Genomic DNA, 6000 nt, shown 5'->3' with positions numbered 1-6000 from the left:
TTACAATATGTTACAGTGTAAGGCAGCCGAGACTTAAGAGTTAAGAATCTTGCCCAAATGTGGCAGAAACTAATACTGTGTCATAGTGAGGTTAATATTTTTTTGCTGGCCGCTTATTACATAACTGTGTTTGGATTCTCCAGAGGAACGGAGCCGATGGAATGACTATAACCAGAAAGAGAAGTTAGGCTGGCTAACCTGTATGGTCTGGGTAGTCCAGCAATGGCTGTCTTCACACACAGAGAATGAGAATCTGGTAACCGCTTGCTCTATGAGGCTGGATTCCTGGGAGCCACCAGGTCTTCAGACACAGAGGAAGGCTGTAGAAGCTAGGCCCTAGTGTCCAAGGAGAATGGAGGGAGCAAGTGCAGGCAGAAAGGACAGGATAAATAGGCAATGGGAAGGCAAGAAGGAAAACCCCACAAAGCCTACCCATCAGACCTTGTATCTGGGCTGCTACTGAAAGCTGCCCCTACCTTCAGGGCTGGTCTCTTCACTTCAGTTGCTATAATCAAGGAATGCCCCTGAGGCATGCCAGTACTCATCGTAGCCAGATAACCCCTGGCAGATGTGCCCAGAAGCTCCCTTGGGTAATTCTAGATCCTGCCACGTTGGCAATGTGAACCATTGCAATCAACATTCTTCCTATACTTTCAATCTTCCCAACACTCCTACTACAGTTCCATTTTTATAGGTGACTTGAGCATCAGAAAGGTAAATATTCTCTACCCAGGAGTCACATTCAGAAAGTAGTGTCAGGACTCAAACAGGTAGCGTTTCTCCATCTGGTCTCCTGAATGGCCTTCTCTATACTTCTCCAGTTCCCACTTTAAACCCTTCCGATTCCACCCATGACACTACCAAAATGGTGTCTGCCAGGGTCTCTGGAGATTGCCACATCACCCAACCCACCAGTCAGCGCCCCCAACTCTGGCCCCCCAACTTACCCCCCCAACTCCACCGCCAGTCATCGTGCCCTGCCCCCCTGTCATCCTGCCCTACCTGTCAGCATGTGACCTGCTTGACCACACTTCCTCCTGATACCCTTCTTCTCCAGCCTTCCTCCCACCTTTAGGGTTCCTTCTCTTGCTCAAGCCCTAGCATCTTTCAAAATCCTCTTTTCCATTCCTAGTTAATGTTTGAAGGCACCTTAGCAAGATCCTCCAGGCTCTGGTTTAATGGTAGTCCCTAAGCTGAGGACTCCTGCCTTTGTAAAATCAGCCAAGATCACTCCCCCAAACTGACTTAAATGCCTGCTGATCTCTTCACTAACATCCAAACATCTCAGACTTAGCAAATCTAAATTTATGATAGCCACCATGACTGCATCCCTAACTATGCTGTGCACAGTTTTCCGTTACCCCACCACCAAACCCCTGTGGGTCATCCCAGAGTCTTCACTTCCACTGCTAACATCCAATCAGTCAGGAAATCCTACTGGCTCTCCCTTCAGAACAGATCTCATATGGCCACTTCCCAGCACGATGGTCAGCCAACCTTAACTACAAGCTCCTACATAAAATGCTTCCACATTGCCTCTCTGATATCCTCTCCACAACCTCCCCTTGCTCACTCTGCTCCCCTACAGTGGCTCTTTCGCAGACCCCTCAGATGTGGCTCCCACCTTTGCCCTTCACTTTAGCTGCTCTGCTAGCATGTGTTGGGGTCCGCCAGGAGTTAGGGGACTCAGAGAGGAGGTGGGCTCTCAAGGGGGCAGCTCAAAACATTCAACTGCTGGCATTGCAATAAGCAATCCTCACATTGCTCGAAACCATTCACTTAAAGGTGAACCAGAAAAGGGCCTTCAAACAAGATGAGGCTCACAGGACATGGCTACCGAGGCTGAGAGCCAGTCTGGAACTAGAGCTAAGTCTCATAGCCTATGTGGTCAGCTGTCTCTCATGTAAAAGGTGTTTCAAGCCGCAGTGGGCTGGCCTCTTCCCCATCAATCACTACATAAAAAAATGCTCTACAGGCTTGCCTGCAACCCAGTACATTGGAGGCATTTCCCCAGCTAGAGTTCCCTCCTCTCAGATGACTCCAGCCTGTGTCAAGTTGGCATAAAATTAGCCAGCACAATTGACCCCTTGCTAGCTTGACATATAACACTTTTTTAAAAAGATTTATTTTATGTATGTGAGTACACTGTAACTGTCTTCAGACACCAGAAGAGGGCAACAGATTCCATTACAGATGGTTGTGACCACCTTGCTGGGAACTGAACTCAGGACCTCCGGAAGAGCAGTCAGTGTTTGTAACCACTGAGCCATCCAGCCCCACACAATACTTTTTAAAATCATAACCTCAACTTTTTTGGTTCATCCCCAAGATCTCAGATTAATAAATATCACGAATGTAAAACATATTAAAAACTTAAAAGTTGGACACACTTCCTCTATTAAGCCCATACATACTCCAACAAGACCATGCCTCTTAATAGTGATACTCCCTGTGGTCAAGCATTCAAACACATGAATCTTTGGGGACCACAGCACCCAAGTTTGTGAAAGAAAAACCACTGCAAATTTTAATTACATATCGACTCTCACACACGGACAAGGGGAAACTTCAATACCTCATTTAATCAATAGATCATCCAGACAAAAACTAAATAGAGAAATGCTGGAGCTAACAGATACAGAACATTTCACCCAAACACAAACGAATATACCTTCTGCTTAGCACCACCTCATGGACCTTTCCCCAATATTGACCACATACTCAACACAAAGCGAGTCTCAACGGATACAAGAAGATTGAAATAGCACCCTGCATCCTATCCAACCTCCACAGATTAAAACTGGATAGCATCAGCAACAGCAGAAACAGCAGAAAGCTTACAAACTTATGAAAGCTGAACAACTCACTTCTAAATAAAAAGTGGGTCAAGAGAAATTAAGAAGTGAAAGATTTTTCTAGAATTGAATGAAACTGAACACACAACATACCAAACTTATGGGACTCACGAAGGTGATTCCAAGAGGCAAGTTCATAACACTCAGTGCCTGCATTAAAAATAAAAATTAGACTTCAAGGTTCCGCCATGTTCTTGGGGACGAGTATAGCTCGGCTGTCTGCCTGTGTTGTGCAGCCACAATGGATGCAAGTTTGAAACATGGTGACTCTGAAAGGTATTAACAGGAGACTGAAGTCCATCAAAAACATCCAGAAAATTACCAAGTCTATGAAGTACACTGGGCTGAGCAGGAGCTGAGACTCAAGTGTACGGAACAGGTTCCTTGGCTCTGCACGAGAAGGCTGATGCTAAGGGACTTGAGGATAAGAAGAAGCACCTCATTATCGGTGTGTCCTTTGTGGTGCTATTCATTCCTTGGTGGCTAAACTGATGAAGAATGACACGGCTGCCCTCACAGCAGCTGGGAAAGAAGTTATGATTGTTGGAGTTGGTGAAAAAAATCAAGAGCGTACTTTATAGGATTCACTCTGATCAGTTTGGTGTCATTCAAAGACATGGGACGGAAGCCCCCTACTTTTGGAGTCATTGAGTTGTTAAATTCTGAATAGGAGTTTGATGAAGGTTCTATCAGTTTTAATCAGTTCAGATCTGCTCTCTCCTACAAGACAGAAGAGAAGCCCATCTTCTCTCAATACCATTGTGACTGCTGAGAACATGGGCATTTATGATGACATCGATGCTGATGTGCTGCAGAATTACAAGGAATACAATCTGGCTAACATCATTTACTACTGAAGGAGTCCACCACCAGTGAGCAGAGTGCCAGCATGACTGCCATGGACAACACCAGCAAGCACCCTTCTGATATGATTAATAAATTGATATTGACTTTCAACCCACCCACCAGGCTGTCATCACAAAGGAACTGATTGAGATCATCTCTGGGACTTCTGCTGTGGGTTAATGAGAATGAAGTTGCATCCTCGGACAAGAGGTAAAGAAGAAAAACGCAGCAAGCTGACTTTAACTGATTGCTGTCTTTGTTAGAAGAAACTTGGTCACGGGTTGGGGATTTAGCTCAGTGGTAGAGCGCTTTCCTAGCAAGCGTAAGGCCCTGGGTTCTGTCCCCAGCTCTGAAAAAAAAAAAAGAAGAAGAAGAAGAAGAAGAAGAAACTTGGTCCACTGAGTCACAAAGACAGCAGGATGTTTGTAAATTATCTTACAATAAACAACTTACAATGAGAAAAAAAATTAGAGATCTCATACTAGTAACTTAACAGAACACCAGAAAGCTCTAGAATAAAGAGAAGACAACGCTTCCAAAATGAATGGAGGGTATGAAATAGTCAAACTCAGGGCTGAAATCAACAAAATAGAAACAAACAAAAAAATCAATACAATCAATAAATAAGATTGAAAAACCTTTCTTCAAATTAACTAAAAGGCAGAGGAAGAATATCTAAAATATCACAATCAGAAGTGAAGGGGGGTACATAACTGCAGATACCAAGGAAATCTGGAGAATCTTCTTCTTTTTCTCCCCCCCCCCCCCCCCCCCCCGGAGCTGGGGACCGAACCCAGGGCCTTGCGCTCGCTAGGCAAGCGCTCTACCGCTGAGCTAAATCCCCAACCCCAGGAAATCTGGAGAATCTTAAGGACGTACTCTGAAAACCTGTCCTCCAGCAAATTGGAAAATCTAAAATAAATAGATAATTGTTTCAGTAGGTACCACCTACCAAAGTTAAATCAAGAACAGATAAGCAATTTAAACAGCCTTATTGCCCTAGTGAAAACAAAGAGGATTTTAAAATCTCCCCCTCCGCAAAAAAAGCCAAGACCAGATGGTTTTAGTGCAGAATTCTACCAGACTTTCATTTCTTTTTTTTCTTTTTTCCTTTTCTTTTTTTCTTTTTTTTTCTTTCTCTTTTTTTCGGAGCGGGGGACTGAACCCAGGGCCTTGCGCTTGCTAGGCAAGCACTCTACCACTGAGCTAAATCCCCAACCCCTCTACCAGACTTTCAAAGAAGAGCCAAAGCCAACATTCCTCAAAATCTTCATATTACAAGGCCATGATCACCTTGATACCCAAACCACATAAAGACCCAATGAACAAAGAAAATTGTAGACCAATTTCCCTTATGAGTACAGGTGCAAAAATACTCAGTAAAACAGTTGCAAACCAAATCCTAAAACACATCAAAAAGGTCATCCACCATGATCAAGTAGGCTTCGTCCCAGAGATCCAGGGATGGTTCAATACATGTAATTAGATAAGTGTAAGCTAACTGCGATGGTTTGAATATACTTTGCCCAGGGAGTGGCACTATTAGAAGGTGTGGCCTTGTTTGAATAGGTGTGGCCCTGGTGGAGGAAGTGTGTCATTGTAAACATGGGCATTAAGACTGCCATCAGAGCTCCCTGGAAGTCAGTCTTCTCCTAGCAGCCTTCAGATGAAGATGTAGAACTCTCGGCTTCTCCTGCACCATGTCTGTCTGGATGCTACCATGCTCCAACCTTGATGATAATGGACTGAACCTCTGTAAGCCAGCCCCAATTAAATGTTGTTGTTCTAAGTGTTGCCTTGGTCATGGTTCACAGTAGTAAAAGCCTAACTAAAGCACTAGCAGATAAACAAACTGAAAGAAGGGGAGGAAAAACCCACATGATTATTTCATTAGATGCAGAAAAGCCTTTGACAAATCTAATAGCCCTTCATGATAAGAAGTTCTGGAGAGATTAGGGATACGAGGAACATATCTAAACATTAAAAAGGCAATTTACAGCAAGCCTATAGCCAACATCAACTTAAATGAAGAGAAACTCAAGGCAATTCCTCTAAAACCAAGAATAAGATGAGGCTGTCCACTCTCTCCATAACTATTCAATATAGTACTTGAAGTCTTAGCTAGAGCAATATGACAACCGAAGGAGATCAAGGGTGTGCAAATTGGACTGGAAGAAGGCAAAGTATCTTTATTAGCAGATGATATGATAGTGTGTGTGTGTATGTGTGTGTGTGCGTGTGTGTGTGTGTCCCTCAAAATTCCACTGGAAAACTCAGCAAAGTAGCTGGATACAAAATT

General features: G+C 43.8%; 1 pseudogene; it reads left to right on the top strand.

The window, feature by feature from the left end:
- Positions 1-2025: 2025 nt before the first annotated feature.
- On the top strand, positions 2026-4080 carry Atp5f1c-ps3 (ATP synthase F1 subunit gamma, pseudogene 3; annotated as a pseudogene).
- Positions 4081-6000: the final 1920 nt, after the last annotated feature.

This window comes from Rattus norvegicus, chromosome 13 (assembly GCF_036323735.1).
Source record: "Rattus norvegicus strain BN/NHsdMcwi chromosome 13, GRCr8, whole genome shotgun sequence".
Taxonomy (NCBI): Eukaryota; Metazoa; Chordata; class Mammalia; order Rodentia; family Muridae; genus Rattus; species Rattus norvegicus.
This window is presented reverse-complemented; position numbering and strand designations above follow the sequence as displayed.